Raw genomic sequence first — 14,034 nt, 5'->3', positions numbered from 1 at the left:
GAGAACAACGGCTTCCCCGGCTTCCCTGCTCCGACCGGGCTCCGAGGGAAATGCGTGGTCCGGGGGAAATAGGGGTGCATGGAGGGGGCTCAGGGTTGGCGCTGAGCTGCGTCCTTGAAGCAGGGTAGGGCCGGGAGTGTTGCATGTTGGAGAAACACCTGGTTATGGCATCGAAACACCTGGTTATGGCATCGGAGGTGCTGAAATGGCTGCTCAGACCCATACCTCTGCCCGGTTCCTTGGTAGCTAGAGCACCTCTCACCGCTCATGGGCAAGAAACCGCACACCTCATCCCTGCCTGCCCTACCCCAACCAAAGACGTTAAACTAAGAGAGAGCCTAAGGCACCTGTCTCACAAAGCTGGGGCAGCAGCTCCTCCACAGCACGTACCTTGACAAGGACAAACAGACCGCAGCATGGCTCCCAGGTCCACTCATGGGGCTAATTCACCAGTGGGACGCCAACCCAAGGCTGGGACTGCAGCCCCAGACCAGCACAAAAAGCCCAGAGCAGAGGGGAAGCAGCTCCCCGTCCTTCCCCTCCTCAGCCTTGTGGGCCTCCAAGGTCAGGCCCGAAGGCTCTTGCCTTCCTGCAGAGTGGGGGCTCTCCTGGTCTCTGGAGGAGGATCTGCAGGGCCTGGTTGGTGCACAGAGGCTGCGTCTCAGCTTGAGGCCGTGTTCTCATCACTCTTTGTCCACCACCCTCCTTCCCTTGCTTCTTTCAGACGTAGCTTTGCATCCCTGCCCAAGGACAGGTACAGGGCTGTGGGTTATATGAGTATGCTTGTATGGATTGGAGTTTCTTGGTGTTTTCCTTGCTTTGCTCCAAACACTTCATCACCTGCCCGCTAGGGTGTTTTATGAGGACAGCTCTGCCAAGTCCTCACAACTTTGGTCAATGAGCTACAAAACTCTGTGCTTGGCTGTCTGCTTTTTGATATGCCTTCTCTCACTCTTTGCCACTCTGCAAGTTACCAGAGCTTTGAAACAGAAATTATATTTCAGTAAGTCCAGTGGACTTAAGTCACTGGACACTTATATTTCAATACCCCTGTGATTAATCTCTGGCAACCTTTTTCAGCCTGTCATGGCCAGAGTAAATATTGGCTTTATGTGAGCTCTCATCGCCCAAATGACTCAGATGTTCTCCTGGGGGAGGGACCTCGGTGGCTTCAGATCCTTCTCACATTTTCCCGGTCCAACTCATCCCTTGCCTTCTTCCATCATTCTGCTGCATTATCCTTAATGCTGAACTTTTCCTCTTCTCCCACCTGTTTGCAAACATCCATCATCCTGAGCATGCACGTTGGGCTGCCTTGGTTCTTCACCCAGTCATTACTTTCTGCCAGCCTTTTTCTGTGTCCATGGACAGCCTGAATCCCAGCAGAAAGTGTTATCACCGCCCCCTCAGCCTGCAGAGAGATGTCACTTCCCCTCCATTTCTGTCACATGTTGTGCATCATTTCACCCAGCACCTGGTTCAAAGCCACCTTGCCCTTTGTCTAGACAGACTTTGGTGCATTCACGCTGATCAGGTCACACCTGTGCTTTCCATTCCTTCACAATGACTTTTCTGTCCTACCAGTGTAGCCTCACCCATCCTGGTCTCCTCTTTGCATCCTCCCAGTGGAAGTGGCCACGCAGCTCCTGCCTCTCTCTTTTCAAACCCCCTGCGGGGAAAAACGCTTGGTATAAAATTGTCTCCCAGCACATTTTTATTTTAGCTGTTCTTTAACTTTAGGAAGCACTTGTGATATACCGGAGTCATAGACACTGGGCATTTTCATTATCCTTCTGCCATATGTTGCACTGTAGATGGATATAGGACATGATAATGCTAATATGACAAGAAAACTTGCTGTATTAATAAAAACTGCTGAGGCACAAGGAGTGACTAGAGCTACCTACCCACAGATGTTGTAGATTCTCTCTGTCGCATAAAGTCTTCAAATCAAGGCTGAAAGTCTTTTCAAGAGATGATCTATAACTCATCCAGAAGCTATTGGCTTGATGCAGAAATTATCTGGTGAAGTTTTGTAGCCTTTTTTTATGTTGAAGTTCAGGCTAGAAGGTGGTGATGCTCCCTTCAGGCCTTAAAATCTTTGACTCCATGGAGCTCATGTTGTCGGTTAGATATGCTCCTTTTTTCAAACAAACAAACAAAACACAATCTTCACACATAGGAAGCTTCTGATGTCTATTCCAGTGTCCTGTTAAGCATATTTTTTCTTTACATGCCAGTATATTGATTTCTAAATAATCACTGGAGCTACAAAGTACAAGATGACAAGGAGATTATGGCACCTGTCATGGCCATCAGTATATGCTCTCAGCTGGCAGCTGCTGGCTGAGTTACTGCAGACCTGAGCAGGACGCTCCATTTCTGTCTGCCCTGAATTATCCCAGTAGTTTCGAGCTGCACCTCTTAACCCCTGGGTAAAATCCTCACCCCACTAAAGTCAGCGGGACTTTGATCACCGGCACTGAGTAGAGCCAGGATTTCGCGTTGCACAACACTTCTTGTGACATTTTGCTTTTTTCATTGCACCTCATCATCTCTCTGGACAGACATCCGTATTTCCCCCACTGTTTGTCTCTGTGGCTGAGCCCCTCCATTCATGCTGTGTGGAGCATCCAGCTGCTAGGACCTCACCACACCGTGCCAGAAGCCATTCCCCTGCCCTGCAGTTTTTCTGTTGCAAGGACAGAGCTCCTCGTGGCACGTATCCCCCGGCATCTTTCAGCTGGAGACGTGGGGCAACTCTGCCCTGCTCAGGACAAGGGGTTAGACAGCAGCCCCATCACGTCTGATCCCACGTCCCCTCACCGATAGTGGGCAGTGCTAGATGGGCAATTGGGCAACACCAGAAGTTTCTTGTCACTCTTTCCCATCCCCTAAAACAAAAGAGAATAATATGAAACAGAGAAATGTTTCCATCCATTTTTCAGACAAGCTTATTAAGAGTGTAGGTGTGCTCTTAACTGTTCTGGAGCAACCAGTTTCAGTTGCTTCTATTGATTGATTCGGGAAAAAAAAAAAAAAAAGTGACCAGACACAAACTACCCCAGGATACAAAAAAGTTTACTAAAATCCGTTCAGCAGAGATAAGATTAAAGCCAACTAAAATGTAGCAAAGGGAAGTAATGGGACTTGACCTCGACAACCTAAACCAAGTTTCCATGAGTCTTCATAAAGTCTTGCTTGATCCATTTTGCTTGTTGGCCACCTCAGTAGCCTGTTTATTCTAGTACTAATTTTTTGCACAAGGATGTGCTGCTCAGTTCTAAATAATGTTCTGGCATATAAATACCACAGGACATGTGCTAAGTATTTTCTCTGATGCATTGTCCTTTAACTGCATTAAGTGCTCCCCTTTCTTAGTTTGTGAGGAAGAGGAAATTTGGGAATCCATTTAATGTCCTTTCCATTGCCACATAACGAAATAGTTTACCTTGTTTAGGGGAAAGCATGAGTGTGGGTTCGTGGAGGAAATCCAGGGAGATCCAGTTTAGTTCCAGGGCATGGAGCCTTTCAGGAAAATAAATATACAGGAAAATATTATCAGACCCAGCTTCTGCCCATAAGTGAATGTCCATACTGGGGACAGTATACAATAAAAAGGGAATTATCTAAAGCAACTTTCTAGCCAGTCGCTGGCTTGGGTTGCATCTTACTGTATCTATCCTTGGTTCCAAGCTTCAAGATTGATCTGAGCTAATTGATGAGGAACCAGAGAAAAATAATGAGATGTCTAGAAAGCCTGGATTTCTTTGTTCTAGAGAGATGACTGAGGTGAGATACCATCAAGTCTTCAAATACATTTTAAAAATGCAGCAGTGATGAGCTGCCAAAATTGTTCATTTTATTTATTGAGGGTAGGGTGAAATGGCTTAGTCTGTAGCAAGACAGTAGGAGGAACTCTCTAACAATGAGAGAGTGTTAGGATAGTGTTAGGACAGGATGCCTATCTCATGGAATAGGTGTTAGTATAGGAAGACATTCAGAGGACAAAAGCCTTCTACTATGGGTGAAATCTAAAGATCAAACCTGGAAAGACAAGTGTTTCATTTTGTTTTTCCCAAAGGAAGCATCCTTGTTTTCCAGACCCTAAGCATTAACTACAGAAAAATTATCTTGCCTATAAAATTTCATCAATAATCTTAAAGTTATAAAGCGAACATAAAATGATGTTGGGAAATCTAAGCATCCTGAAGCTCCAGCTCTATGGAGATCTGCTCTTGTTCATGTCCTATGTTGATAATGGTGATAGGTCAAATTTCTGTGCCGTTCACTTTCTCACCGCAGAAACAAGTTTGTGTTTCATACTGGAAGAAGAAATCTATGCAGGTAAAGGTCTGGTCTTATGGATTTAGCATAAGCTAAATGAAGCTGGTTGTGAGAGAACTCAGTGTCTTCCGAGCTTTGGCAAATGTGCTTGGCTGCAACCCATCACAAACAGCACCTGTTCTGTGAGTGTGCCGTGGGCTGGGTTTAACTTACAGAAGTACTCCTGGTGGGATTTTCCCTCCGTTGCACCCACAAAGAGGTTGGGATTTCGAAGTCGTGGCACACAAACACTCTCAAAATTATCAGCGTGAGCTCGGGGTGACACCAGGGGCTGCCACCCCATGTTACAAGCACAGGTGGAAAGAGACATCCTGGCCAGATGGCACCTGCTGGGGTGGAGGTGCTGCGGGCAGAGGCAGCCATTGGGAAGATGTGAGCTGGTATCACCTCGGATGTGTGGGTCTGGAGTTGCAGCACACGGCCATGGTAGGACGGGGCTAAAAACTGCCTGTGGGATGTGGGGTCAGGAGAAAAACTTCTTCCCTGCAGCTGCTCAGCACCATATCCTGCTTTCCCCTGCAACCGGAGAGCCCGCCTCAGCCCCTGTGCTCCAAGAAGGACCAAGACCGTCCAGTGGCCTCCTTACTTGGAACCCCTTCAGGAGGGATTTTAATTCGTGTAAATGAGTGTTTTTAATTTGTTATACTGGCCTTTATCTCTATTACCATCTCATTTGCTTTTAAACCTAGTTTTGTCATCCTGACTGAATTCCATTTGATACATTAGGAGTAATTCTCTTCCCAAAGGGTTAGACATTTTCTCTCCACATAAAAGTCGCTTATTTTGGATAAAGAGACGATTAGATTTATCTTTAATATTTTAATGGCAGCCAGGATTATTGGGTGGGCAGCCCCGGTTTCGGTTGTTGTTGGGGGATTAGACTCTAATAAACTCTTCAGATTGGGATTTTTTTTCTGTTTTGCACAAAGTACTTGTATTTATTTAAAAAAAAAATTCACTTCTTTTTGAGTCATAAATTCCATTTGCTGTTTCCTATTAGTATTAAATCAAGTTGATTAAATTCGTAGTGACTATTTGCACATATATCTTTTTAATTTTAACATCCACTACATAAAATCTTTAATGGTGCAATTTGAAATACCTGCAACATACATTGCTATTGCTGTTTAAGCAGATGGAAATGAGGATCCCGAGACAGGGGGGAGGAAGGAGAGGAAGGGATGGAGAGATGGACAGACAGACGGATGTTTAAAAAGGGGTAAGTTGGCTCCTCCCATCGCTTGTTATGTGGAAGATTTGGTGGGTTATAAAGTGTTGGAATTTGGAAGGAGCTCCTTTCCTCTGACAGAAATCACCAGCATCTCTGGTGAGCAAAAGGAGCTCGCTGCCCTTGCAGGGCCACAAGCCCAGCTTCCCTCCAGCCCTCCCAGCACTGGCAGTCCCCAGAAGGAGGCATTTGCTCAGAGCTGATGCCTGCAGGACTGGGCGGGTGCCAGCTCAAAGAGCGGGCTCCCCTTGCCCCCCGGCCCCTGCACCCTGCTTTGGCTGTCATGGATCCCAGTGTAAGGCTAATCGGAAACTTGGTAATAGAATAAAATGTCAGCAAAGTAGAAATCAATAAGTGTTAATGCTCCAGGACTTTCACTGCTAGGCTCCCCTCTCTCGCTCCCCCCTCCCGTGCCATCCTGTCCCTTTGATTTCAGTCCCCTCTCTAATCCCCACCTCATCAGCTCCGGGAAGGGCTGATCTGCAGCAGAAAATCCCTCATTCGGGGCAAAATCAGCTTAATTTGCAGCAATTTGTAGCAGGTCTTTGCTGGGATTTGAGTCTCAAATTATCCCGCGGGTGGGGGCTGCAGCCCCTGCAATATGGGCAGAGATTTCCCCGCTCCTCCGTCGGCGGAGATTTGTCTGGGGAGTAATTACAGCCCAGCGCGGCCCCCCAGCTGCCGCTGCGCCCCTCGGCCCGTGGGGCCTGGCACCGGGCGAGCGGCCGAACACGCAGCCGCCCGGATTAGCAGCATTAGCGGCGGGCGCAGAGCCGCAATTAATCATTTGCTGGTAAATACACGCGGGAGCCTCCTGCGGCTGCCGGGGCTGGCAGGAGGGAGGGGGCCGCTCGGCGTGCAATGGAGCAGTGAGGAAAGGGAAGGAGCGCACCCGGGGACCTTGTGGCCTCGGGACAGGAGATCAGAGCAGGCAACTTTCCTTCCGCTAATGCCGCTAATTACTGGCGGCAGCTCCGGCGTCGACTGAGGAGGGAACCCACGTGCAGGGACCCCCGCTTGCCCCGGGGCCTGCTCCAACCAGCGGGTCCCTCATGGAGGTGGACACCAGCAGCTTCACCCAGGCCCTTGGCCACCAGTCGTGGAAATCCGCAGCTCTAAAGAAGAAGAGGGGGGACTAAGGGAAGCCCTAACCATGATGGCACATGTTAAGCAAGGTGCTCCCTGACGAATAATGATGATAGGAAGATAGAAAGGTGTGAAGGATTTCCTCACCACACATGGGACCATGTGGCGGTGCCAGGCACAGGGGTCAGCTGCAGGGAGAGGGCAGGGTCTGGCCGTCAGGCCAGGTTCACAGAACACATCTCTTGCCACACAGTCTCCATGTTATTTCCAACAAGATGACAAAGCTGGTGGGTGGAGGTGGCTTTGGTCGTCACTACACGCTTCACTGTCATTTTAGCATGTCCCTTGGCAGCATGTGACCTTCTTGTTTTAAACAATGAAATTAGCTTGATGTAAAATCGGAATTACACCCATTAAATGAATTACAAACTGACTAATTAGTGGTTTCGAGAAATTAAATGGGGAATCACCCACCAGTGGAGAAGCTTTGGAGACGGGTTGCCTAGAGATCATTATTTGGTCCATACTGCTGCGTGACGTCTTTGTAGCGACTTGGAAGAAAATATGAAATCAATGCTGGTAACGATTCCTACTTGACATAAAAATTGGTCGTGTGATAAATAATGATGGGAGCAGGTCAGTTATACCAAGCAATCTGGATCACTTGGCAGGCTTTGCTCATTTGAACAATATGTGATTTTAATATAGCCAAATGCGAGATCATATATCTCCGAACAGAAAATGAAGGTCACAGGATGGGGATGCTGTCATAGGAAGCAGTAGCCAGGAGGAGGATGTAGGAGATGTGACAGATAATAAAAACTAAACATGGATTTTTGGTGTAATCTGCTGTATCATAACTATGCACTTTCTGGATGTATAAGCAAAAAAAATGTATTAAATACCAGGATGGAGATAGTATTGGCCTCCCAAGGCCATAGCAAATTAATAGTGTCCATTCCTAGTGTCTGGACTTCCAAAAATAACACCGAAGAACTGGAAACTATTCAGACAGGAGCTTCAGGAACAATCTACGGGCTGGGAAACCAACTGTACAGTGAGAATGAAGAAGCTCAATCTATTCAGCATGCTAGGGAGAAAATTAGGAGGTGGCTTGGTCACCCTCTGTAAGTCATTAGGAGAGACGCTTTCTGAGGGTGGAAGGTTCTTTAATTTACTAGACAAAGGCGTAACAGGATTCAGCACTGGAAGGTCAAGCTAACTAATTCATAATTAAATTAATTAATTTAATTAAATATACGAATTAATATAAGGCCTGGATTTTTTAACAGTGAAGATAATTAATAGAGTAGGCCAGACAGTTTTTAAAGAGCTTCTTATTGGAAAAAGCTGATGGAAATGTTTGGGGGTTTGACAGAAAAATAGATAGTTTTTTATAGAAATTCCTACAGCAATATATTTTGAAACAGTTTGTTTTAGAAAATTGTTCTGAAATGTATTTTCTCATGTTAATTTATGCATTTTCATTTTATATCATTGTACTATTATCACACTGTATCATGACAAATCGTTGAAATCTATTTTCATTTTAATTTTCAAACCGCTAAGCACGTTCGCTACATAGTACTGAGTGAATACCAAATTGATGTAAAATTCCATCATTATAACAGAGCGGAGGATCTTTGTGCTGCCAAAATTGTGAATTATTTGATAGGGAATGAAGTTTCTGATGACTTTAATGATTTTAAAATATAAACTAGGAGTCAACTATTTCAGTTGTCCATCGTGGTTTGCTACCAGCAATAGGTGTGTGTGTACCGCGGGCAGTGCCTCTCATCTGCTGACCTGTCAGCACAAAGTGCAAGGCCAGTACAAAATATGACACAAAGTTATAAGACAGCACTTTAAAATTACAAAGTTAATTCCTGATGGAGTGAAAATATCTTAAAATGTTAAAATTTCCCACAGCATCAGGAAATCTGATTTACAACTGCCTCTAGTATTCAAGCACTGAAACTCTTTACCTAAGCAATGTTCTTTCTGCTTTAAACTTTCTAAGATACGTGCTCCAGCATGGACAAAATTTACAGGTTTGGCACAGGCTGGACTGGGCAGTTGATGAGTCCGTCTAGATTCAACATTACTTTTTGATCTAGAGTGCACTCCAGATGAAAGGATGCCAGTGGTCTGCATTGCTGTGCTTTGCGTTGGGCAAGGGTCTCAGGAGATGGACATGGGTGTCCTTTTGGATGAAGCTGGATGGGAAGGTGATGGAGCCCTCCCCAGCACACTACAGTTGCTAATGGGTGTTAAGTCCATGGGCCAGACGAGCTAATCCAAAGAAATCACTACAGATACCTACCGTGGGATGCGGGTGTTCAAAACCAACTGTTTCAGATCTCCTCTTCTTTCACTGTGCTCGGGCTGGTATAGCTAGGGCTGCTTTCAATGCTTCCTAGCCTCCCCTAATGAATTAATAACCTGTGGAGCAGGCAGAGCCACAAAATGCTGTAGTGAAGCCACCAAACCAATAGAGAGTGCACTCATGGGAATTCGGAGTGCAGGGACAAAGACAAAAGATCCCTCATCCAGGCAACTCCAGGACAGTGTAAACAGGTGATACCATGAAAGCCCACCTTCTGGTCAGCACGGATTTCTGAAAACATCATAATCTCACTCTCCAGGCTCTTTAAGACCCAAACTGGAAGACTTAACAGCGCATTTTGACAGTCTGGGAGGGGGCAAGCTTCTCAGTGCTACTGCTCTGGTGTGGTGGAGCATGAGCAAAGCTGTCTCATGGGCAGCTGCCACAGGCCTCTCTCCCTTCCTCATGCTCTGAGTTTCCTCACTCCATTCCAAATGCATGGTGTGCTTCTTCACCTGGTCCCTTTCTCTGCTGAAAGCACATAGCACATCATCATTAAATAATCATCATATACTGTGTCTTGAGGAAAAAGGAATAGGATGGCACACATGACTGTGCTGGCTGCTTCTCCAAAGCCACCAAGGGAAGGTGCTCAGACACCACAGGAACAGGTACAGCTCTGCACTGAGTATCTGCACCATCCACATCTCCTGAACGGTGGGAGGGAGCTCCCCACAAAGCTGGCAATGTCCAAATGACCCAGCTGAAAAATGGCTTTTGGTCTGCCAGGCAGAGGTGGAGCTGAGGGAATGAGCCAGGACATTGGCATGGTTGTTAGATGAGGATGGGTTGAAGAAACACCAAAGTACGAAGTACTCTCCTTGTGCTATGGCACTCCCCTTGGTCTTCAGACTCTCAGCAAAACCTACATGGAAAAATAAAGCTGAACATCACTCAGGGCATTACAACACACTCTTAGATTTGTTGTAAATGAACATCCTTTCCCTGAAAACCTCTTTAACAACCATCAACACAAACAGCTTCAAAGTAAAGTTCCTCCAGAGGTTAATAACCATTAGAAAAACACATACCAGAACCCTGATGGAAACAGTGAAAAAAAAGGGGAAAAAAACAGGTACAGTGTGTTAAGGGGCTGATTTTGCTTCCAGTTCACACATTGACTAACATAAATCTAAACCTGGGAAAATTAACATTAGAGAAATATTTCAGTAATCTCTTTAACTTTGAATCTCTGCAACAGAAATACCAAGGTGCATAGCACTTTCATGTGGGCTTCAGAGATGGAGTTATAAAACATAACAAAACACTTTTTCAAAATATAAAGCATTAATATACCTTCACTAACTATGGCTTGTCTTGCATTAACCTGAGGGGCAGATTTGCTACCTCTCCTCGTATTATCATATAGAATAATACTCATTGAAGCCAACGGAACTACTTGTGAGTAAAATATTACTCAAAAAGTAAGACTATCAAAGCCAAATCATATGTAAATAATATCCTTCAAAGCCTACTGAGCACATCTCCTAGCTACAGAGCGCTAACGTTTTAATTATCAAAATAAAAAAATGCTCACTGCAAAACCCCAAGAGTCTAAAGTTTTTGAATTAAGTCCATAAAAAATAAATATATTAGGTTGAAAATTATGGAGGGCTTTAAATAATGTATTAAGCTTCTTTTCTGAGCATTAGAATGGCTCCAGTTTGTGTTGCCAAACCCTCTTCTGCAGCACTGGTGGTAGAAACACTTTCTATTAAAAGCTGAAATTCTCTTGTAATCCTTTAATTCAGAGAGCTGGCTCATCGTGAAAAACCACAAATACAGTGAGATTCAAGACAACATTGTATAGTTTGGCAACCACATAGAAATTGTAATTAAATAATTATTTTGCTTGCAGCGACCTGTAAAAGAGATACTTTACCTTAACAAGACCATGATCAGCTTCCTTTGGAGCTGGCAATCCACCCTGGACTAAACAAATATGGGCCCTGTAATTCCAGCACTCACACAGCCTAGCTCACCCTATTTGCAAAAATGTTTGAGGGTCAGCATAGATTTTGCAAAGGAAAAAAAAGAAGGTAATTGAGCCAGACTGCATGTTACTGGAACAACAAAGTAAATCTTCACATTTACGTTTGTGCTAATGAATGGATATAAATGGCAGGGCAATATAAACTGTACACATTTTATAGAAAATTGTTTCTGTTGCTTTTTAAATGGCTGTTTTCTGTTTTTGTTTTTGATGTTAACACTCTTCATTTATATTTTTTGAAATGTTTGCTGGCTGTTGGTGCAGCTGCAGCTGTAACTAAGTTCTAACATCAAAGTCCTTTCTGTCTAGAAATGTATTCCTCTGTTAAAGAAATAAAATATGCCTTAAAGGGCAAAACAACCTCCAACAGCCACTACAGTGCTAGAGAGACCTCAGCAAAATGGTCTGCAGCCCATTAAATTGTAAGTCGTTTTCTGTTCAGGTTTTGGACCTTTTGTCTCTCCAGCCTCTGCTCCTCCTCAGTAGGGGCAGCTGGGGTTACTCTCCCCAGCTGCACAAGGCCACAACAGGTACCTGCAAATTCAGCAGCTCATGTAACACTGGCAGCACAGTCTTTACCTAAGCTGAGGAAGTCTGTAATGATTAAAAAGATGGAGAATGGATCAGCATAACACTAAAAGAAACACCTTCTTAAAGTTTTCTTTGACTATGTGGTGTAGAAGGTAAAAAAACACCAGCACACAAAGTGTTATTTATATCAAATGATTTGTACTGAATTACATTCAGGGGATGCTCAGATGCCATGGTAATGAACACAGCATAACTATGTGCAAACAATTCCATGCACAACACCGGTCCATCTGAAAATTTTAGAGCCTCTTCTATTCTTATTCCTTCTTCCTTCCCTGTTAGCTCACACCTCTCTGCAGCACAGCCAAGGTCTCAGCCTCCAACTCGCGTGCAAGTGCTGCTGAGCCTGCTCCTGATCGCACCAATTTCTATGATTCTGGCCAGATCATAGTATGGGCACAGCTTGGGAGTGTGGGTGTAAATTGATGGTGGAGGAGCACAGGAGCTGGCTCAGGTGACTCTCCAAACACTGCAGCAGTCCCTGAGAAGGGACCCATTTGCGGGCTGCTTTTGTGGGAAGAAGTACTTACTGCAGATGGCCTAGTGATGAGAAGAGGAAAAGGTGGACCTACAGGTGTAAGCAGTGCTCTTACGGGCAATGTTTGAAGGGGTAGCAGAGCTTTTAACTCAGAAACAGGGCAGCAGGGAAGACAGCATGCATCCACACAGTGAGCCAAGACTGAAGGATTAAATGTCTAGTACCTCAGAATGGGTAGATGAGTCCATGATAGTGAGTATGTTTGGCTTTTCAGCTTCTTTTTCCTTGTAAAAGAATGCTTCTCAAAGCCATATCTGTAATTATCATTGCCCACATACACCAATGTCTGTGCTGAACTAGGTGGTAATTTGACTTAAGCTGTTAACTGATAATTTCAAAATCATATTATGAAATTACTTGAAATAAACAGTCTGTTCCAGCTTAGCGATGGACATCAGCAAATGACATTTTTTTCCTTGTTCTAGTTTACAGGAGGAGTTTTGTGTTATTCATCTTTATGCCATTGCAAGTCAACAGCAAGTGATGGAGGCTCATGCCGGGAACCCCAGATGATGTAGGTGGGTCACAGCTGGGAGGGAGCTCTGGTAGACATGGCAGGGGACAGAGGAGGAGACCCACAAAGCATTTGCATATCAGGGTATTGTATTTTTTGTATTTTGTATTTTTTGAGAGGAAGAATATCACTGAAAAATAAAGGTTTCCTGAAGGTTTCCTGGAAGACTGGGCATGTTTCTCCAGGGCTGCTGTGCTGACACTGCGGGGGCTCAGGGGCTTGCTGCTGGTTCTTCCTGGTGCAAAAGGAGGAGACGGAGGCTGTGTGCCCCTTATGGTTCTATTAAATCCAGCACAATGTAGAAATCACTCTGCACAACACCAGAAGACATAGGGAGAGAAACCCAAAAAGAGTCTGGATTTGGAACCACGAGAAAAAGGCAGAGGTTCCAAAATTATTTAAGAGAAAAGTGAGAGTATAAAGGCACATCATTAACATGGCTTGAAAGACAGGACCTTAATGCAGATGAAAGCTCTTGTTGGTCGGCCCCTGCCAGAACATCCCCAGCTAGGCAGGTGTATCAGCAGCCAGGGGGGCTTTAACTCAGTTGACGTAGACTCGTATAATCGGGAAGAGAAAGTGGAGAGAAGGCACGGGAGGAATGGAGGCAAGAACAAGAAGAAGAAAGAATAGAGAGGAGAAAGAGGAAAGAAAGGACAGAGAGAAAAGGGAAAAGGAGAAAGAGAGAAAATTGAGGGGGGGAGAAGAGAAATGGGGAAGGAGAGCAAGCGAGACTATTTCTATAATTACTGTGGATTGGCTCGGATTAAGGGCAACTAGCTGTCTCTTGGTTTTTCCTTTTTATATAACAACTAATCTCCTTCTAATCAGTTATTATTAAATTATATTCCATTTTTAATTCATTCACAGATCATTGGTGGCACAATTCGGACATCTGGACAGATAATTGAATAGAGATAATTTATGTAAATGAGGAATAGTTGTGTACAGAGGTGGGGGAGGGGATATTTGGGCTCCTGAGGCCGGCGACCTAATGAGGAGCCTCCAAGAGCTGTCCCCGCTCCCTGGGAGGACTCAGGTGCAGGGGGAGATGCTGTGGATATTTGGATATTGTATGCTGGATATTAACACATGTACAAGAGGGCATCGTGCCTGAATCCTCTCACTCGACCCAAGGGACCAACCTCTATCAAACATCGCTTCTCCCTCGGGTCAAGACATTGGCCAAATCAGCAAATGAAGCTGCCCCTGGCCTCCCAGAAGAGGTTATTTCTAACCCGGATCATCTCACCACCCCGATTCACAGTGCAATGCCTCTTGCTCTGTGACCCAGCAGTGGGGCTGGGGCAGCAGCAGCACAGGAGCGGGATGGAGCTGCTGGAGCTGGATG

This window comes from Cygnus atratus, chromosome 5 (genome assembly GCF_013377495.2).
Source record: "Cygnus atratus isolate AKBS03 ecotype Queensland, Australia chromosome 5, CAtr_DNAZoo_HiC_assembly, whole genome shotgun sequence".
NCBI classification, from domain to species: Eukaryota; Metazoa; Chordata; class Aves; order Anseriformes; family Anatidae; genus Cygnus; species Cygnus atratus.
This window is presented reverse-complemented; position numbering follows the sequence as displayed.